At 43.9% G+C, this 23467-nt stretch overlaps 1 protein-coding gene across 1 annotated transcript in view; it reads right to left on the reverse strand.

The window, feature by feature from the left end:
- The window catches only part of LOC126191471 (E3 ubiquitin-protein ligase LNX-like), a 683907-nt gene extending 662878 nt beyond the window's left edge, over positions 1-21029 (reverse strand). The window contains exon 1 of the mRNA XM_049932346.1: positions 20791-21029. The gene's annotated coding sequence lies outside the window, so the exon portion shown is untranslated. The remainder of the gene's footprint in view (positions 1-20790) is intronic.
- Between the last annotated feature and the right edge of the window lie 2438 nt (positions 21030-23467).

Consider the following 23467-nt stretch of genomic DNA (forward strand, 5'->3'; position numbering starts at 1 on the left):
TGGATATACACCATAGTGGTTAGACCTAGGATTTCCTACGGGGCCGTAGTGTGGTGGAAGAAGGTAGAGCAGCGGGCTGCTGCTAAGGGGCTTGCTAAGGTGCAGAGATTGGCCTGCTTAGCCATAACGGGCGGAATTAGCAGCACACCAACCACTGGAACGGAAGCCATGCTGGATATGCCTCCACTTCACCTTTGGGTCAAGCTGCAGTAGCTGGGGCCACAGAGACTTAAAACTGGCAAAAAATGGGTCTCATTCGGATATCCAGAATCACACACTAACGTAGTGAGTGAGGTAAATATAAGAATGGCTGGGGAAACGCCTGCCGGCTATTTAATAATTCCTAAACTGCTTCGACATGCCTTACATCATAATAATTGTAAGTAGGGGGCAGAGGGAAAAAACAGTTCGACAGCGTACGGGGGACATCGTATGGTTCACCGATGGGTGGAAAACAGACCAAGGCATTGGGGCAGGGGTGTACGGGGTTCAGCCAAGAGTGGAGAGCATCATCTCTCTAGGGAAACTGGCCTCTGTATTCCAAGCTGAAATTACTGCAATCAGGGCATGTGTGAAGGGGAATATGCGTAGGTGCTACAATGACTGTAGCATCTACATCTATTCAGACAGCCCTGTAATCATTGGCAATCAGATTGCCACAGGGCTCTGGTGGAGGTAGGGGGAAGCAATAGGGTAAACCTAGTGTGGGTCCCTGGCCACTCAGGGATCTGTGGCAATGGACAAGCCGATAGATTGGCTAGGATGGGGGCAAAAAACTCAATTTACTGGACCGGAACCTGTCCTGACACTCACCAAGGCTATGATGAAATTATAACTACGGAATTGGCTTAGGAAACAGCACGTAGGATATTGGATCAAGGTCCATAAACAAAAACATGGTAAGGTAATGATGCCCAAGCCATGTTTCAAAAGAAGCTGTGTATTCCTGGGATTGAACAGGAAAGAGATCAAACCCATGACTGGACTGACGATCGGCCATGGGAATTTCAAAAAAACACCTACACACAATGGGTATATCGGAAGAGGACCCGAAATGTAGGATCTGTGATGGGGGTGAAGAAACTGCATCACACCTAATCTTCGAATGCATGGCAATGGAGAGTAAAAGACCGGCCGGCCAGTGTGGGCGAGCGGTTCTAGGCGCTTCAGTCTGAAACCGCGCGACCGCTACGGTCGCAGGTTAGAATCCTGCCTCGGGAATGGATGTGTGTGATGTCCTTAGGTTAGTTAGGTTTAAGTAGTTCCAAGTTCTAGGGGACTGATGACCTCAGATGTTAAGTTCCATAGTGCTCAGAGCCATTTGAACCACTTGAAGTAAAAGACCTGAAGAAATTGTGTCTAACAAAAAACTAGTAGAGGGACTCCTTGCACTATTTAACTCCACTGGTCGGCTTCACTAGATATACAGGGAGCGATACCGCACAATAAACCTAGTTTCGGTGCGGGCAGCGGCGGGTCAGCTGTTTCAGCTTTCCTGTTAAAATCAATCAATCAATCAGTACGTGACTTCATGGATAAAAACGAAGAAGGTTCTCCCCTGACGATTCATCGGTCACGAAAGACATCAGTCAATGAGTTTACAACAACATGAGTAAAATATGATGGAATCCTCATCACAAACCACTTGAAACTGTTAATTGCCTTGCGCACATTCTGGTAAGGACTGCAAGACCTATTGAGTAGACTCACTTTTACGCGTAACATCACGTTAATAGTTCTTTCTACTGTAATTTACTTAGGAACCGTATCCTATATGTGTTTACCAGACATTTTTCCTCGTTTTTGTCTCGGAAATCTGCTAGGAAAAGTTGTGCGCGTATGTTTTTCCCAAAGCTATTGACAGCTAGCATCATAGTCACTGCACCAGCAGTTTTTTCAAGGTTAAACGGCTGTTCACTTTGTGTGTTGCTGACGATTCCCACGAGAATAACATCCCAGAGGACTTTTATAACAGTTCCACATGCTTGTGTGAACGTTCTGTGCATTGCAGTAGGTGGAGGGAGGATATGTAGAACACGTGAAGCATTAAAACCACCGTCTTAACATTTCTATATTTTTCGTTAACACAGTCTCGCAACTTTTTGACCTGACGCGGCATGTTAACGAACCTCAAAATTTCTTACGGTTAAATGCTGCCTTAAAGAAGAGGTGAGTGAGACTGACCAACGTCTGTTGGCCGCAGCTATGAGTAACTTCTAACAAAGTTGAAAAATCCATTAAAGAAAATGCTGTCAATTGACTGACATGTCTTTTCGTAAGTAACTACGTAAATGACATAGATTCTGCATAAGAAGGATTTTTCTTAAAAATTAGCGTATTACCCTTAGTTTGAAGACCGTCTGTTTCCCGCAGCTCACACTGTAGTTTAGCAGTGCGACGACTGCGATGTCGCTTCCAATGACGAGGCAGACACATTAGCGGTATCAAAGTCTTCCGAGCCCGTCGGTGTGAGGCGCGCTAGGCGATCTGGGTGCTAGCGCCTCCGACAAACAGCAGGTAAATACTCGGCCCCAGTTCACCAACATTCCTTGCAGTGTATTCAACGAACCGCCGGTAAATCGAAATTATAATGCTTATATAACTATTCGTTATTCTTCTCTTTTCACTTTAACAGACTTTTAAAATCTTGTGGATTTTTTTATCCATACATATTTCGGAGATGTTTGTCCATCATCAGTAGGTTCCCTCTATTTTTCTGTCGAAAAACAATTAAAAATGTTACACGGGAATACAGTTCGTAATTGCGGACATTATATTCAAAACATTTTAACAGAGATATATACCTTACTAGCACACATTTTCATACCGCAGCAAAACAATAAAAATTTCAGCACAGTTCGTTATCCAACCACTGGAACGAAAAATTTAGGTCATAAATGAAACTAATGGCGTTTGAATTACTTTTCAATTTGTTAGTTATTTATCTTATTGTTGCTATTTATTTGTTACTTAAATATTTGTTTGCTTGGTTCTTGTAATTGTTTTCGGAATAATGCACCTGCTTGATGGTTGTGAGGAAACGTGGCCTGTGATCTGATTTGTAAATTCGTGAGTGTGCGATATGTACTTAAATTATTTTAACTTGCTATTTAACTTTTTCCCGTTGTCAAGACTATACGAATGTGTTCTCGGAAACATGCACTGCATCACCGTTTACGAAACATTGAACTGCCCTGCTATCTTGATTTACATGTTCGAACTGTCATGACAGCAGTGACTTTAATTCTATCTTGGCTTCTGGTTCGGTTTTAGTTTCACTTCGTGGATTTCTTCAGTTTAACGATCAGCCTATCCGTCGGGTGTTGCACAGTAGCCCAGCTACAACTAAAAGTTATGTTGGTATTCTCGTCATTAACAACAGCGGTCACCTGCTGGGTGGCTTGGCTCTTCAATCAGTGATCACGTTCTAGCGACGGTAGAAATGTTTTCCAGGCGACACTTGTACAAGGCCCTTGAATTTCTTTATACACTGGAGAGCCAAAGAAACTGCTGCACCTGCCTAAAACCTTGTAGGGCACCCGCGAGAACGCAGAAGTGCCGCAAAACGACGTGGCATGGTCTCGACAAATGACTGAAGTAGTGCTGAGGGGATCTGACACCATGAATCCTGCAGGGCTGTCCATAAATCCGTAAGAGTACGAGGGGTTGGAGATCTCTTCTGAAGAGCAAAGTGCAAGGCATCCCAGATATGCTCAATAATATTCATGTGTGGGGAGTTTGGTGGCCGGCGGAAGGGTACACAAGTGGATCTCTGGCTCCGAAGGCCCGTGTCGATGATGTTTTATTGATTGTTTCGCACGCTGACACTTGTTGATGGCCCAGCATTGAAATCTGCCTCTGCAGGAATTTGCGGAAGGGTAGCGCTTCTATCACGTTGAACGATTTTCTTCAGTCGTCGTTGGTCCAGTTCTTGCAGGATCTTTTTCCGGCAGCAGCGATGCCGGAAATTTGATGTTTTATCGGACTTCTGATATTCACGGTACACTCTTGAAATGGTTGTACAGGAAAATCTCCACTTCATCGCTACCTCAGAGATGCTGTCTCCCATCACTCGTGCGCCGACTATAACACCACGTTCAAACTCACTTAAATCTTGATAAGCTGCCATTGTAGGAGCAGTAACCGATCTAATAACAACGCCAGACACTTATTGTGTTATATAGGCGTTGCTGACCGCAGCACCGTATTCTGTCTTTGTACATATCCCTGTATTTGAATACGCTTGGCTACACCTGTTTCTTTGGCGCTTCAGTGTAGCTTGCACTAATCTCGATAACTTTTTCGATTGTTCTCTTTTATGTAGTTCGTGATCGCATGATTACCTTATATTTTTCACAGCACGTCAGGGCCATGTTGAGCTGTCGAGTTGCACGGCGAACGGATTTCTGCGGACTGCTTGTGAAACTATGACGGATGCGTTCGACGTCTGTGTTAGACACTTGGGGACGGCCCAGCAATTTGCCTTTACATAAACAACCTGTTTCTCGGAATTGTTCGTGCCATCGTCTAATGCTCTGTGCTGTAGGAGGATCCACAGCATACGTAGTACGAAAGTGACGCTGAACAGTCATTACTGACCCGCACTGCGCAAAACGTAGAAAACAAAACGCTTTCTGTTCTCTGGACACCATTTTTACTAAAACTGAAGTGGGTGCACACTGCTGCTACCTAGCGGGAACCAAGTAAAACTCGAGAGTTTGCTCTGTCCAACAGTATGTTGTTCACGCATACAACCAAATTAACATAATAGTTACGACTTTTTTTAAATCAGATGATTCTTTTTGATCCATCCTGTATTATTTGCTCCTATGTGTATCCCGCGAAAAGACCGTGAAGACAGAATTAGCGAGATTCGAGCCCACACACAGGCTTGTCGTCAGTCGTTCTTCCCGCGAACCTTTGGCGACCGGAACAGACACCACGCATTTGTGTAACGATTCGGGTAGATGGTCAATGGATTCACTATCTTCAGCACAGATACTCAATTATATTCGACCTCGTGCTGGAATCTCGAACTAGAGAGCATGAAGAACGCGGGTGGTGACTGCGAACAGGTGGCGCTGGGTGGTAATGTGGGTCGGCCAATAAGCGTGCCGAACAGTCCGCGCAATTGCGGTAAACACTGTGTCCGGATGGCACTATAATTAACGCAACTGGCTGGTAAAAAAAAAAAAAAATCCAAATGGCTCTGAGCACTACGGGACTTAACATCTAAGGTCATCAGTCGCCTAGAATTCAAAAATGTTCAAATGTGTGTGAAATCTTATGGGACTCAACTGCTAAGGTCATCAGTCCCTAAGCTTACACACTACTTAACCAAAATTATCCTAAGGACAAACACACACACACCCATGCCCGAGGGAGGACTCGAACCTCCGCCGGGACCAGCCGCACAGTCCATGACTGCAGCGCCTCAGACCGCTTGGCTAATCCCGCGCGGCAGAACTTAGAACTACTTAAACCTAACCAACCTAAGGACTACAACAGTTCTTTGCGGGCAGGCGTGTCAATTAGGATCATATTAATTAAAATCGGGGATAAATAGACTTTATTTTGGAAGAGTTAAAAAGGGGAAAGTAATACGAAACTTCAATAAATCCACAGTATTACTAAGAAGCAATATAATGAAAAGTAATAAGAAGCAAAGTAGCAAAGACCAAGCGGGACAGAAAGATATAGGGCCGCGTTTGTTTTTTAATACATATAAAAGAACATGTAACACGTTAGTTATCGCGATTGCGCTAGTCGATGAAAAAGTGGTACGCGACAGCGAAATTCGTTAAGGAGATTATTTAAATACTCTACAACCACTTTTAAAATACATTACGTGTGACGAAGTGATCAGAGACGTTTATTGTCGGGTGAAGTGAAAATGATTCCGACAACATAATTCGAACTTTGTGTTAGCTGGGAAAAATACTCTTGGGAAACTATTATGGTTGTGGAACCCACGAAAGTTGTACGCAACGGAAGGCTATAGTTTACGTAATTCTGCATTTTATGAAATTGTGAAACGCGTGTGCGCGGAACATTAAGAGAATCTTATCCTTGAACGGTTGCGGCGGTAACTGATACAAACAACGCGCCAGCATAAAAATAGTTCGCTTATTAACTATCAGATATTAATTAACGGGGACCTAAAATAATAAAAACAGTGCATACAACATTAAATTGAACCCTGATTGTGAAAGACAATCACATCGAATATTTCGAGAGCGAAGAATAGACATTTAAGTGCCGAATTGAGATCCTGGGTCGTGTCGATAATTGGACATTATATGGCACGCGTTATTCAGAACACGATATAGACCATTTTAATACTGAAAAGAAGGATAGGGTCATCACCCACAATCCAGATTCATATTTCATCTTTAGTTACTGAAAAGAAATGGGTTAATAAACGAACTACATTTCAATTTTATCCGTGATTTTGGCTTCAATACGTAGTCTTGACTACATGACAAACAAAATCTGTGGAAGCTGTATACAACGTATCGTCATAATATTTAGCCAACCAATATTATGGGACACCAAAAATGTAAATGCATGAAATTGTTCTTACTGCGGATGTATAATGTGAGAGTGCGACGAACTATATTGAGAAACTGAACATCCATTACGTGCTTGCATGTTCATGTGCGAAAATGGTCCTTGTCGGTACATCAGCATAGAGTTCGAATAGAATCGCTGGAACATTGCAAACCATTCAGATTAATCGAACATCTGAACACGCATAATGCTGGTATCACCACGATGTTTTCTTTTTCCTCGCCCTCGTGGCAGTAATTGAATTAAGAGTCAGTCGGGAATAACATTTAAATCAATTGACGATCATTGAGCTGCGTCACGAATTTTCAAACGTCCACTGCCATCTATGAAGGCGAGTGACACCACGAGTGCTAACGTCGATCAATGGGCAGAACCTAACTAACCTAAGGACATCACACACATCCATGCTCGAGGCAGAATTCGAACCTGCGACCGTAGCGGTCGCGCGGTTCCAGACTGAAGCGCCTAGAACCGCTCGGCCACACCGGCCGGCCTTTCTCCCTCCTCCACCTTCAATTTGCGTAACGGCTTAAGGTGGTTTGTGGAGTATAGAAATAGATGCAGCCCTGCTCGTTCGAGTCCGCGTTGACTGTACGGAAACAAATGCCGGAGAATGAGAGTGTTACCTGGTAGTGACGGATCGCGCTGGCGGGCCCGGCCACCGCTCGGCCAGCGCGGCAGAGCGCGAGCGCGGCCGGTAAACCTTGGCGCCAGCGGCAGCCGCGGCCGGCACGCGCGCCACGCCACAAGAATGCCGCCAGCTCGCGGCCGGCCGGCCGGGGCTGTGCTCGCCTCAGCCTGGGCCCCCACCACTCCAGCTGCACTGGAACGCGACGCCACGCAACGGAACGCCGGGGATGCGACCTGCCCACTGCCGCTGCTGTTTCCGTCTGCTTTCTGATCCACGAAGTAGAAATATATCTGCAGTGAGTATTGCGTTCTGAGTATGTTGTCAACATTAAACTAGGACTGTCACGAGATTTCAGGATACTGCCGTTTGCTTATGTTTTCTGTTGAATTAGAAACTTGTAACTTAAACCTTAAAGAAACTGATATAGTCATGCGTATTCAAATACATGCATATGAAACTGGATGAATACGCCGGTGCGGTTGGTAACGTCTATGTACACTACTGGCCATTAAAATTGCTACACCACGAAGATGACGTGCTACAGACGCGAAATTTAACCGACAGGAAGAAGATTCTGTGATATGCAAATGATTAGCTTTTCAGAGCATTCACAAAACGTTGGCGCCTGTGGCGACACCTACAACGTGCTGACGTGAGGAAAGTTTCCAACCGATTTCTCATACACAAACAGCAGTTGAACGGCGTTGCCTGGTGAAATGTTGTTGTGATGCCTCGTGTAAGGAGGAGAAATGCGTACCATCATATTTTCGACTTTGATAAAGGTCGCATTGTAGCCTATCGCGATTGCGGTTTATCGTATCGTGACATTGCTGCTCGCGTTGATCGAGATCCAATGACTGTTAGCAGAATGTGGAATCGGTGGATTCAGGAGGGTAATAGGAACGCCGTGTTGGATCCCAATGGCCTCGTATCACTAGCAGTCGAGATGACAGGCATCTTACCCGCATGTCTGTAACGGATCGTGCAGCCACGTCTCTATCCCTGAGTCAACAGATGGGGACGTTTGCAAGACAACAACCACCAGCACGAACACTTCGACGACGTTGCAGCAGCATGGACTATCAGCTCGGAGACGGTGGCTGCGGTTACCCTTGACGCTGCATCACAACCAGGAACGCCTGCGATGGTGTACTGGGTGCACGAATGGCGAAACGTCATTTTTTCGGATGAATCCAGGTTCTATTTATAGCATCATGATGGTCGCATCCGAATTTGGCGACATCGCGGTGAACGCACATTGGAAGCGGGTATTCGTCATCGCCATAATGGCGTATCACCCGGCGTGATGGTATGGGGTGCCATTAGTTGCACGTCTCGGTCACCTCTTGTTCGCATTGACAGCACTTTGAACAATGGACGTTACATTTCAGATGTGTTACGACCCGTGGCTCTACCCTTCATTCGATCCCTGCAAAACCCTACATTTCAGGAGGATAATGCACGACCCATGTTGCAGGTCCTGTACAGGCCTTCCTGCATACAGAAAATGTTCGACTGTACCCCTGGCCAGCACATTCTCCAGATCTCTCACCAATGGAAAACGTATGGTCAAAGGTGGCTCGTCACAATACGCCAGTCACTACTCTTGATGAACTGTGGTATCATGTTGAAGCTGTATGGACAGCTGTACCTGTACACGCCATCCAAGTTCTGTTTGACTCAATCCCCAGGCGTACCAAGGCCGTTATTACGGCCAGAGGTTGCCGTTCTGGGTACTGATTATAGGGATCTACGCACCCAAATTGCGTGAAAATGTAATCACATGTCAGTTCTAATATATTATATTTGTCCAATGAACACCCGTTTATCATCTGCATTTGTTCTTGGTGTAGCAATTTTAATGGCCAGTAGTGTAAAACAACAGGTGTCTGGCGCAGTTGTTAGATAGGTTACTGCTGCTACAATAGCAGCTTATCAAGATATGAGTGAGTTTGAACGTGGTTTCATAGTCGGCGCACGAGCGATGGGACACATTATCTCAGAGGTAGCGATGACGTGGGGATTTTCCCGTACGAGAATTTCACGAGGTTGCCGTGAATGTCAGAAATCCGGTGAAACATCAAATCTGACATCGATGGGGCCGGAAAAAGATACTGATAGAATGGGACCAACAACGACTGAAGAGAATCGTTCAACGTGACAGAAGCGCTACCCTTCCGCAAATTGCTGCAGGTTTCAATGCTGGGCCATCAACAAGAGTCAGCGTGCGAACCATTCAACGAATTATCAACATGGGCTTTCGGAGCCTAAGGCCCACACGTACCCTTAATGACGGTACGACACGAAGCCTTACGCCTCGCCTGGGCTCCTCAACACCGGCATTGGACTGTTGATGGCTGGAAACATGTTGCCTGGTCGGATGAGTCTCGTTTCAAATTCTACTGAGCGGATGGACGTGTACCGGTGGGGAGACAACCTCATGAACCCATGGACCCAACACGTCAGCAGGGAACTATTCAAGCTGTTGGGGGCTCTGTAATAGTGTGGGGAATGTGCAGTTGTAGTGATGCCGGTCGAGGTGGCCGAGCGATTCTGGGCGCTACAGTCTGGAACCCCGCGACCGCTACGGTCGCAGGTTTGAATATTGCCTCGGGCATGGATGGGTGTGATGTCCTTAGATTAGTTAGGTTTAAGTAGTTCTAAGTTCTAGGGGACTGATGACCTCAGAAGTAAAGTCCCATAGTGCTCAGAGCGATCTGAACTGACAGGTGACACGCACTTAAGCATCCTGTCTTATCACCTGCAACCATTTATGTCCAGTGTGCTTGGCAATGGCAAGAAAAGCGTTTCTGAAAAAGAGAAATCTGTTAACATCGAGTATAGATTTACGTGTCGGGAAGTCCTTTCTGGAAATATTTGTATGGAGTGTAGTCATGTATGGAAGTGAAACAAGGACGATAAACAGTTTAGACAAGAAGAGAATAGAAGCTTTTGAAATGTGGTGCTACAGAAGAATGCTGAAGATTAGATGGGTAGATCATGTAACTAATGAGGACGTACTGAATAGAATTTGCGAGAAGAGAAATTTGTGATACAACCTGACCAAAAGAACGGATCGATTGGTGGAGGAAACATTCTGAGGCATAAGGGATCACCAATTTAGTACTGGAGGAAATCGTAGAGCGAGACCAAGAGATGAATACAGTAAGCAGATTCAGAGGGATGTAGGTTGCAGTAGGTACTCGGAGATGAAGAGCTTGCAGTGGATAGAGTAGCATAGAGAGCTGCATCAAACCAGTCATTGGACTAAAGACTACAACAACAACATCTTATATATATTTTCTACACAGGTCTCTTACAGAACAATTGCTTTTTTATTTTTATCACAACACTGGCATCCTAACTTATAGGTTGTATATTCTGCTTTAGAAGTAAGTCAATAAGAAATCAACAAAATGACTGTGAATGATAATAATGAGGAACAAAAGTCAGACATGACACAAACACACACACACACACACACACACACAGTAGAACCAAAGTACCAAACCTGTTGCTTTGTTGAATTTTACTGTCAATTTATTGTCTTTAGATTTGATTAACACAAAATATTGTTACGTAAGATGCCATTCATATCGTCGTCCACTTCACTTGATGCTGTTAAATGGTCCGGCAATTAAGAGCTAAAATAAATGGTACAGGAGCAACGATATAATAAGCTCATGCAATATGCTGTGTATTAAAAGGTGTGCGGTTGGGGCGGCGAGAGGAGAGAGCATGTGTCATATTTTTAGTATTTGGGATACATCTGGCTTTGTAGTGCATTTAACCAGCGATCGGATTTTTTATTTCATCTTACTTAGTCTGGATAAAGTGGGAGCAAATGTGCTAAATATCTACGCCAAAGTATTAGTAGTAAGCAATAGTATGCACTAGCCTACAAGAAAGAGGAAAATAAATTCACAAAAACTTGAAAAACTCGATGGAGCAGGTGGTATAATCGCTAATATGCGACAAATTCAGTTGTTTTCTGACACTTTCAGAGGAACGGTCTTGGCGTCAAGTCGTTTTGGAATACTGTTACAGCAAAAATGTATAACATGAGATTAGGTAACACGATTAAGTGCCGAATAATACCGAAAAATTGCGGCGGCTGACCGAGATACCAAAAAATGCATGCATCTGAACTGTAATACTTGTCGCAAAGAAGCTCTTCAAAGTTTCGACTTCTTGTTTCCTTCACTTCTCTTCAAACCGGTTTTCCGGTGTCAACTACAAATATTTATTCACGGCACTTACGCAGATAATCTTTCTATACTAGTGATGTAATGAAATTCTAAATGTACAAGGCGCTTGAAGGACAAACCTACGGCGTCCCGAGATCTCGTGACCAAGGTGTTGACAACAAAACATATGTTCTGCACCTCCGAAAGCTCATTCCACAGATATTTGTACTATATGTTTTGATGCGAAGAAGGCACTTCTCGCATCTGCACCGCTAGCCGCTCTCAGTTAACCATTAGTGAAGTCGAAGGATAAGATCAACGAAACCCGTAAACAATATTTTGTAGCATTATGTATTTAATGATTACCACTGTGTCTTGCAACCCGGTCTTCCCCATTCCCCAGTATTTTTAGCCGATGTAGTCTCCTTAAATTTCATTTCCCCGGAACTCGTTAAACCATAAAAAAATCTACTTTGTTCACGTAGAAATTCTTCTTACATCTGTCACTACCGTTATTGTTATTAAAGTTATCATTATTGTGACAATATAATAATAATAATAATAATAATAATCACTATTAATGACCCACCAGGGTAGCAGATGGCGCTAATGCGCTGCTTCCTGGACTCAGGTAGGTGCATCGGCCCCGGATCAAATCCGACTGGCGGATTAACGACGAAGGCGGATGTGGTTTTTAGGTGGTTTTCCACATCCCACTAGATGAATACCAGGCTGGTCACCATGTCCTGCCTCAGTTACACGACTCACAGACATTTGAACAAGTTCGCACTATTCAATGCCTTACACTAGATGCAGACAGCTGGGGTACACAAATTCCGTCCCAGGGGGTACGGGGTGGCGACAGGAAGGGCATACTGCCGCCCTCTGACACTAACATCAAATGGTTCAAATGGCTCTGAGCACTATGAGACTTAAAATCTGAGGTCATCAGTCCCGTAGACTTATAACTACTTAAACCTAACTAACCTAAGGACATCACACACATCCATGCACAAGGAAGGATTCGAACCTGCGACTGTAGCAGCAGCGCGGTTCCGGACTGAAGCGCCTATAACCGCTCGGCCAATCGGCTGGCACACTAGCATCGCCACATCCATAGTTACAAGGCCGACCCCGCGTTGAAGTGGCACAAAGGCCCAAAGAAAATGATGATGATTATCACCATTAGTGGCAGCAGCTGCAGTAGTTCAAGTACTGCCAGTACTATTTGCATTAGTTCACAGGCAGTATAATTTACTCACACTGCCACTTCGGACACTCAAATCATTTTAACACTACTTGTCATATTAAAACTGTTATTTCTTAGGTAACTCTGATGTAAAAAAATGTACTGTATGTATGAAACCCTTGTCCAGTGTTAGAGAGGGCCTGATAACCCTAGTCAGATCAGGTTAAACAAATAAGTAAATAAATATTTCGTTATATTAGCAATATTTTGACATATAATCCCGGAAGTCGAATGAAACTTTAAAGAATCAAAAATATGCAAAATAGCGTGTTAAAAGTATGTCATTTAACATATAGCTTACAAATATTCAGTTTCATTTCTAAGAATAACAAGATAGGACAAGGTGGAGTTAACATTTTTACCCAAAAATATTAAATCACATGAATCTAAGTACCGTTTACCATGCTAGTATATTGGGAATTATTTTCTGGAACTATATGACCTACAACTGGCCTTCTGACGTTTCTGTTTTCTGTTTTATGTCCATAACTTGGCGTAACCTTCATACATCCAAATATTTTCTCCAGCCCCACAATCCCAGAAACTATCTGCACTTTGTATACAATATTGTACGTAAACGCCTAAGAGAGCAGTGTTTCTAAAACTCACTAAGGCGAAAATGAAAAGCTTAAAAAACGTTACCAAGCAACCGGTCGCTGTTTCCTCCCAGACATCAGCTTATAACCTAAGTTGCGCGGAACGCATGTGGGGGATTACACTACGTTCATGGTGGGAAATTCATAACAAAATGCCGTTAACGCCCCACTCACGTGAAGCGAAACTCCCGCACCTGAGGAAACTGGAGTTTAACTGCCATAAATTTAAAGTACACGACGAAGTTCATTGCAGTGCTTCAGAACACCAGCAATTTTACCGAAACCCCAATATTTAAGGAGTTTAATTTCCATTCTTCGGGGTTTTTCGTTAATAAACAGTAAGACGTGTTGCTGTATTCACAATAGTGTACGCACGTGGATCTACTTTACTCATGGGCTTATTATATGAAAATTTCTGTGTCAAGCAAACCTGTACTGGTGTCTTCGTCGATCACATGAGTACCACGCATTTTGTCAGTACGCTCTTGAGAGGAATCATAGTCGGTCTCTTACACTCTCCCACTGAACGCCTCACAGGAAATATGCAGCAGATTGGATGTATCATAGACATTTTGGAGCGTATTTTAACAACAGCACATCGTACACCGTTCAGCGAGACACTGTGGTGCGTTGAAAGTGCTCAGTTATGTAAAATTGTGCATAATGTCAAATTACAAAGGGTTTAACTCTTCCGTGCAGTCTTCTTTATGAGTGCTAACGTTTCAGAATTTTCTATATTGTAATTATGTTAAAGCAAAAGTAAAAAGTTTGACGAAAGAAAAAACACAAGACTATTCTCACTGCTAAGGAGGTTTTGCAATGATTAATTGGTGGGTAACTGTTTTAGTCATTGAACTGTGTACTTACGGGCCGACCGAGGTGGCCGAGCGGTTCTAGGTGCTACAGTCCGGAACCGCGCGACTGCTACGGTCGCAGGTTCGAATCCTGCCTCGGGCATGGATGTGTGTGATGTCCTTAGGTTAGTTGGGTTTAAGTAGTTCTAAGTTCTAGGGGACTGATGACCTCAGATGTTAAGTCCCACAGTGCTCAGAGCCATTTGAACCATTTTTTGTGTACTTACGCTGTGACACGCTTAGTTAAAATCGAACAACACAGTGGTAGTGGACACGCATTTTTCTGTTCACGTGATTTTTCGCCGGAACTAGTCGTATTCGAAGACTGAGTTTGCTGATGGTCATGAGTGAATATCTCGCATTTTTTGCCGATCAGCAGTGCCTTCCTTCAACAGCGCTGTTCGATGTATGGTCTTGCGGTAGGAATACTATAATACATGAAGTAGCATGTAGTTAACGAGTTTCGTGGCTAATATTCATATATGTAATAGGTTAAAATTATGTAAGAGATGTGCCGTGTGTAGTGTTCTTTGTGTTCTTATGTGCCGTGTGTTCGGGGGCGCTGAAACAACGACGGCAGACTGGCAGCAGCACGGTAACGGCAGCTTCGGAAGTTGATCGCTGTGCGCGTTGAGCCGACAGCCATGCTATTCCAGAGAACGTCGTTGGGCCAGCAGATTCGACACAGAATAAAGAATAACATTCTTAATACGAAAAAGAACTTGTTACTACGTAATTTTGTTCGGTTCATGTCTGCATTCCATTGAAGTCAGTCGTTTGATGGAAATGTATACCGTACTATGTGTATTGTGAAGATTAGCAGTAAAAAAAGTGGAGAACACAATTTGAAAAGAAAAAAGCCTGATGTGGACGATTTTTATTTTGGAAGTATGCATGCTTGATGTTGGTTATCAAAACTGAATCAGTATCCTAGTCAGCTAAGAAGGAGGGATGAAGGGTTAAATAATACGCAACAAAGAAACATTGGCATATCGTATTACTTTTTTGGCTTTGAGACGTGATTAATTTGTTATCATGATTGGGATTGAGTTTTTTTTAAACAATGGGAATAGTTAAAGCTAATCTGAAAATTTTTGACAGTTTTTAAAGATTATTGAAAGTTTAATAGCGAAAAGTGAAATATTTTTACAGTTAGACGCTACGCGAATCTGAGATATGCTTAATGCTATTGCGCGCTGAACTGTTTAGTAATATGCGCGAGCATCTCTGATTGTCTTGACAACAGTAACTAACTCCAATATATCCGAATACGAAAATCAGCTTGAAATCGATATTCCCAATGTGAATCTTTACGAGAAAGTAACAGCTGTTAGCGCTTGTTTGCTCATTTTGAAAATAAAAACCTGCAAAATACAAAGAATAATTCTTCGGAAGAGACGAAATTAAATATCGGCCTATTCAATAAAATTGATAGCACGGTCGGGCTGATCTGTGGATACATTTTTATGTCCAGTACGTGTCCAGGTATCCGCGCGTCGTAGGTGGTGGTGGAGATTGCAAGACCTGACCTGAAGAGTACTGGATTCTTGACGATGATCTGTGATAACAGTGTGGCCAGAGGGGACTAGAAACGAAGAAAATACGGGAACGATAATAAAGCGAAAACGAAATTAGCTCACGAACCAACCTGATAATTTGAAACTAAGAAGAAAGGAGACGACGGAAATAGAGAAGGGGCATGAAAGAAGACGAAGACCGAAGACGAACTACAAGTAAGAAGACGAAAACACAAGAAAGGAAAAACACACCCTGGGGATAAAGAAAAAACGGGGGGAAGTTTCTTACGGTTCTGGTGTGGATGAGCAAAGGCGTCTACGAGCCACCTGACTGACCACTAACCTAGCAGCGTCACGGAGTCGTCTACAGAAGAGCTGGTAAGAGCTGTAGCTGATCCGTCTGGCGGCTATTGCGGCCTGCCAGCGCATCGATACGACGTGCAGCCGTCGCCGGCCTGCTGCCCTCGACGGGTCGCATCTCCACAGTGATAGCCGACATTATTAATTGAAGGAAATTCGGTGAGTTTAGTGAACAACAACTAACAGCGTCTTTCATTGGTGATCTCAGTTTTAGTTTTCGGAGGTTTATAACTTTTAGATGACAAAGGAGTTAACTGGCTAAATAATTATATTAAATACATAGAATAAATGTAAAGTCTAGATATAACTAAACAATTACCCCTAACATTTACTGCAATTATTCAAAGAAAAGGCAATATCAGTACTTAATCAATACAATAAGAAAATGATTGAAACACCGGTATCTATGCCTGAATGTGCATACGCTATTAAGGAAGCTTTAAAAGTGCCGTAATGCCTAAAATGATTAGATTAAGAATGCTTTGACCAATCGTAGTGCTGCCCTTACGGATGATATGGCCGTTCAAAGTGACGCTATGGATGATAAGATTAAAAAACTTTGACCGATCAAAGTGCTGACATTAAAAATACTTTGACCGCTCAAAGTGGCGCTATGGATGATATGATTAAAAATGCTTTGACCGATCTTAGTGCTGTCCTGGAGAATGCTATAACCTATAAGGTGGAAGAGGTGTTTAAGAACGAGCTTCAGGAAGCTAAGACAGGAATCGTAAGCTAGGGAACCGAGATGAGCTGTGAACAGTCGACTAGAGAAACATTCTAGGAAGTAAAAGGATAATATGCACTCAAATAGGATTCTAGGAAGGAAAAGGATAATATGCACTCAAATAAATCAGCCGGCCGCGGTGGTCTCGCGGTTCTAGGCGCTCAGTCCGGAACCGCGCGACTGCTACGGTCGCAGGTTCGAATCCTGCCTCGGGCATGGATGTGTGTGATGTCCTTAGGTTAGTTAGGTTTAAGTAGTTCTAAGTTCTAGGGGACTGTCGACCACAAACGTTAAGTCCCATAGTGCTCAGAGCCATTTGAACCAAACATTCAAACAATTCAAAAGCTTCTAATTTTAAGATTACTGTCAAACAGGAACTCGATGTCGGTACTGAAGAGGCTAGAAATGATGTAGATAATAAACTCGACAAAGTAGTAGATCATACAGCCGAATCAGTTAGTAAATTAAGAAAGGAGAGTGAAGACCGTTTTGGTGAAGGTAAGAAACAATTAACATAATTTAGGCCTACAACGTGTTAGCGTTAGATTAAATTTAGAAAAAGTAAGAGACGAAATCGCCAGCTATCTCTTTCCCAGGAGACCAGACAAAAATAACGGGCCTAATGGCACAGCTTATTGTAGTGATGCACTGCAACAACGGCTTGATGTGGCGACCACCAACGCTGATACGACTTTGTACCTACGGCATCCCGACTTCCCTACGGCATACCAAGACAAGCAGCTCTGAGACTTTTCTCTTTCCCTCAGCAGACGTAAATGCGCTACACATCTGAATTGAAACCGTCGTATAACGGAAGCGGTATGTTTCCTGACATGGGTTCCTATTCAAAATATTATGTACTCACTCCCCTCTACAAGTCCGAACTCCAAGTACGTTGCCGGCCGCTGTGACCGAGCGGTTCGCGGCGCTTCAGTCCGGAACCGCGCTGCTGCTACGGTCGCAGGTTCGAATCCTGCCTCGGGCATGGATGTGTGTGATGTCCTTAGGTTAGTTAGGTTTAAGTAGTTCTAAGTCTAGGGACCTGATGGCCTCAGATGTTAAGTCCCATAGTGCTTAGAGCCATTTGAACCATGTATTTTCAATTACTGGTGACCGAAGCAGTATCCATTCGATCCCATGCTCATTTGCATTCAATCCTTCCACTGCTCAGAGTAATTCCATACACCGTTTTCTGTGAGGGTTTTGTCTGTCACAGACATCTCATGACGCCGTGAAGAACAGAATCATCCTCGTTCACCGAGAAAAGTAGATAAGAAATGGACAGAAGTAATTTCAGTATCTTGAGAAATGGGGGGGGGGGGGGAGGACTGGTCGACACTGAACGATAATGGAACATACTGATCTCAGGAGTTAGCATATGATGCCATTACTTGTAGTTGGATTTATCTGTCGATCGACTTAAAAAAACATAGAAATGGAAAACGAGTATTTGGCGATGTACAAAGCATCTGAATATTCGGGCAAACTCTTCTTGACTGTAAATCATAGGCCACATCAGTAGACCCCGTTGTGTGGTCCGTGTGGTGGACGTAGCACATCGTACACTATTGCCGCAAACGGAACTTGTCACGCAACGGATACCTCGTCGAGGAAACACTCTTCTCGGTAATTATGTAGCAAGGAGTTTCGTGGTGGTCTGCAGCGATTGTGTTCATTCCTCGTACAATGAAGACGACTGTTTCACGAAAGGATCCATCTCTTGACTATTCGTCCAAAGAGCTCGTCTGCAAAAGTAACATCTGAAATATCAAATACTGTTTACCTGGATGTCTCAAAAAAGCGCTTGACGAAGATGACCACATTTTGTGCAATATGCACAGTTCTATTTAATCTCAGAGTGCCATTTCCACTGATGGCGAGAGTACCTCATTCCTTGCAGTGACAAGTCCTTTCACGTGTACTCATTCTTATCACCTTTCAGAGAGTGATAAGTGTCCTGAATATAGTAGTTAAGCATAAGCAATAGATTTAGTAATGGAAATATTGTCGTGACGACTGGAGTGTGTTTTTTAGAGTGACTTCTCTTGTAGACAATCAAGACATTTAGTGTGTTAACGTTCAGAAACTAGCGCTTTGTGTTCGTCCGTGAGGAGAACAGAACCTTACTGCGTTGTTTCTCAATGCTTCATCTCCGGAAACAGCGTTCTTCTCGTGCTTACTCACTCTCGCTTCGCTTGTGACGAAGCGGCGAGAGAAAGAGAGAGATATGAAAATTTATTTGGAGGACCGAACTAGTTTGATAATCGATTACGACAATGAAATTGCATTCGGAAGGAGTGGATTTAAAAACCTTGACCATTCCGAGCTTGTACTCCGACTCTATTGATCTTGTCGTCGACGGGATATTAAACTCTAATTAAAGCGTAGTCTTCCTTCATACTAAAAGAAGGCTATATTCTGCGGACTTGTGAGATAACTCGATAACTTATGGATATCACTGATCTTTCTTACAATTTGTCTCTGCAGGAACAGAGAACTAAGAAGCAGACGATTGCGCATGACTAATATGATGCAAATGATAAATTTCGTCGTAGATCAATCTCATCCCATTGGTTTATAAAGGCCGGATTTGACTCTGTTTAACAATAACAGCTATGATCGCTGCGTATGCACTGAGTCAAAGCCCTACAAAGCTAGCTAGTTCACTGAAATGGGACGCTTGACTGCAGTTTTGTGCGGTCCACCGGTTCTGCAGTAAGTTCTACCATCTTCCAGCAAATCGTCTGTCAAGTACTGAAGGTTGAATGCCGTGTTTGTCATTAAAATTGCAGCCATCAGGACGACTCAGTTCGTAGTAAAAGAACAGGGTGGATGTAAGCTTCAGATATTAGAAATTAAGAACATAAATGAAATTTTAACAAAATTTAAAAGTCCGACATCGGTCCATTGTCACATCCGAATGCCCCCCAAATGTGTTGTTGGTGGTTCTGGTGTTGGTGGTATGTATAGGGAGCTCAACGACGAGGTAAGCAGAGAAAACGTAGATCTAAGCGTCGAACAGTTACGTCAGTAAGGCCGTATGACGGCATTCCATTTTTAACAGGAACAAAATACCAAAGAATTAAATCTATTCGGGCTTTCGTGGCCACCACATTGAAGATGAATAGTTGACGATGCCAGGTACTGATTCTGGTCAAACGTCGGTAAAAAAACGCTAAACAAACGTTGGTCTGTGGCCCTGAGACGAATGCCAACAGCCAACATGTCCACAATAAATGTACTTAGGCATTGAAGGTAAACTTTGCCATTGTCTCCTACCAAGTGCAGGAAATTTCTTTGAGCTGCAAGTTCTACTGAGTTGCTGACAATAAAACGTGGTCTAGGTCTGCTCATCTCATCTCCAGTTCTTTTGGTCTCCTCATTATACATTCGAATTGGTTTTGATTTGATGCTATCCTTCACTACATTCCGTCTTCTACTTGTAATTTCGTCTCTAGACACCTATTCCGTCTAGCATTTTCGTTAACTATTTTACACAGTCCAACTCACACAACTTTCTCCCCACTGTTTCTTTCAGAGCCAACTTATCTATTTTTATTTGCTTTTGTCAAAGTTTTTCTGTAGACATGTTTACTTCATGTGAATGCTTGCAAGTGTATGGGATACACAGCTACACTAAGCCCCAACCCGATACCTATTTTCTACACTGCTGATGTGCTGATCTCTGATATCTCTGCGAAAAATGCACAAAAGGGTCCTGAATTGCAAAGCATCGTTCCATCCGCGAGAACTTAGTTTGGCATATGCCGTTTTAACGTACCCACTCTGATACTACAAATAACAATAATTCTTTAGAAATGCCTATTGTTTGCGACTGCACTACATCTAAAATATATTTAACTTTATCCATTCAAAGTTATTGTAAATGTATAATATACTGATTGAATGTTCGGCTGTGGTCGATCATGGCCGCTATTTTTTTGTCCATGACAGTTACAGGAAAAAATTAAACTAAATTTCGACTTTCGGCAATAAATTTTTCCCGTGCTCTCACTAGGCTTAACAGCAGATGATGAGGTGAGGAAGCTTTTAGTTTCGTCTGGTGCATGCAAACAAAAGTCAAAGCTCAAGGGCTTACCTTTCAGACAGACGTCATAACAAACAAAGCAGCGTCAACAGTGGTTTTGTCTTCTTATCTGGAGTCACTACACGTCCACAGAGCACTTCTCACAGGCGTATAAACGGTGGTAGCAGCGGGGAGCCACGGGCAGCCGGGAACCACTTGCTGCGCGACGCCGCGTTTGGGCGCGAAAAGCCGACAGAGAGCGAAACCCTGGGCCGGACACGATCTGAGTCCGCGATGCTGCGACGCCGGCGGTGCAGCCGCAACTGTGGCGCGGGCCGCCGCGGCCGGCAGGAGAGCCGCGCGCGTGACGTCACGCTACACCCCCTCCACCTACGCCGCTCCTGGACCAGGGATGCTGACACACGGAGCAGCTCGCGCCTCATCCTCTGCATCGCCAGAGAGGGCTGCACCACAAATTCCAAGATGCCATAAATCGCACCTTTTGTATTTGTATGTTCTAAAGAACGACAAACATCGATTGCTACTGAGATCGATCGCATCATACATCTACTGATGTGGCAAAAGTTATGGGACACCTCCTTTTGCCCGAAGTAGTGCAGCAACTCGACATGGCATGGACTCAAGTCGTTGGAAGTCCCCTGCAGAAATACTGAGCTATGGTGCCCCTATAACCGACCATAATTGCGAAAGCGTTGCAGGTGCAGGATTTTGTGCACGAATTGACCTCTCGATTATGTCCCATAAATGTTCGATGGAATTCATGTCGGGCACTCAGGGTGGCCAAATCATTCGCTCGAATGGTCCAGAACGTTCTTCCAACCAACTGCTTACAATTGTGGCCCAGTGACATGGATCATTGTCGTCCATAAAAATTGCATCGTTGTTTGGTAACATCAAGTGCAAGCTGCAGATGGTTTTCAAGCAGCCGAACGTAACCATTTGTAGACAATAATCGGTTCAGTCGGGCCAGAGGACTCAGTCCATTCCATGTAAACACACACAGCCCACACAATAATAGAGTCATTATCAGCTTGCACAGTGACTTGTTGATAATATCGGTCCATCGCAAATGGGAGTGGCGACCCCATCGTAATAATAGCCTATATATATGAAATAGCCTATATTATATGCCCCCCCCCCCCCAAGAACCATGGACCTTGCCGTTGGTGGGGAGGCTTGCGTGCCTCAGCGATACAGATAGCTGTACCGTAGGTGCAACCACAACGGAGGGGTATCTGTTGAGAGGCCAGACAAACGTGTGGTTCCTGAAGAGGGGCAGCAGCCTTTTCAGTAGTTGCAAGGGCAACAGTCTGGATGATTATTGATCTGGCCTTGTAACACTAACCAAAACGGCCTTGCTGTGCTGGTACTGCGAACGGCTGAAAGCAAGGGGAAACTACGTCCGTAATTTTTCCCGAGGGCATGCAGCTTTACTGTATGGTTAAATGATGATGGCGTCCTCTTGGGTAAAACATTCCGGAGGTAAAATAGTCCCCCAGTCGGATCGCCGGGCGGGGACTACTCAAGAGGATGTCGTTATCAGGAGAAAGAAAACTGGCGTTCTACGGATCGGAGCGTGGAATATCAGATCCCATAATCGGGCAGGTAGGTTAGAAAAATTAAAAAGGGAAATGGATAGGTTAAAGTTAGATATAGTGGGAATCAGTGAAGTTCAATGGCAGGAGGAACAAGACTTCTGGTCAGGTGACTACAGGCTTATAAACACAAAGTCAAATAGGGCTAATGCAGGAGTAGGTTTAATAATGAATAGGAAAATAGGAATGCGGCTAAGCTACTACAAACAGCATAGTGAACGCATTATTGTGGCCAAGATAGATACGACGCCCACGCCTACTACAGTAGAACAAGTTTATATGCCAACTAGCTCTACAGATGACGAAGAAATTGAAGAAATGTATGATAAAATAAAAGAAATTATTCAGATTGTGAAGGGAGACGAAACTTTAATAGTCATGGGTGACTGGCATTCGAGAGTAGGAAAAGGGAGAGAAGGAAACGTAGTAGGTGAATATGGATTGGGGGGTAAGAAATGAAAGAGGAAACCGCCTGGTAGAATTTTACACAGAGCATAACTTAATCATAGCTAACACTTGGTTCAAGAATCATAAAAGAAGGTTGTATACATGGAAGAACCCTGCAGATACTAAAAGGTATCAGATAGATTATACACTCCTGGAAATTGAAATAAGAACACCGTGAATTCATTGTCCCAGGAAGGGGAAACTTTATTGACACATTCCTGGGGTCAGATACATCACATGATCGCACTGACAGAACCACAGGCACATAGACACAGGCAACAGAGCATGCACAATGTCGGCACTAGTACAGTGTATATCCACCTTTCGCAGCAATGCAGGCTGCTATTCTCCCATGGAGACGATCGTAGAGATGCTGGATGTAGCCCTGTGGAACGGCTTGCCATGCCATTTCCACCTGGCGCCTCAGTTGGACCAATGTTCGTGCTGGACGTGCAGACCGCGTGAGACGACGCTTCATCCAGTGCCAAACATGCTCAATGGGGGACAGATCCGGAGATCTTGCTGGCCAGGGTAGTTGACTTACACCTTCTAGAGCACGTTGGGTGGCACGGGATACATGCGGACGTGCATTGTCCTGTTGGAACAGCAAGTTCCCTTGCCGGTCTAGGAATGGTAGAACGATGGGTTCGATGACGGTTTGGATGTACCGTGCACTATTCAGTGTC

Source organism: Schistocerca cancellata, chromosome 6 (assembly GCF_023864275.1).
Source record: "Schistocerca cancellata isolate TAMUIC-IGC-003103 chromosome 6, iqSchCanc2.1, whole genome shotgun sequence".
Taxonomy (NCBI): Eukaryota; Metazoa; Arthropoda; class Insecta; order Orthoptera; family Acrididae; genus Schistocerca; species Schistocerca cancellata.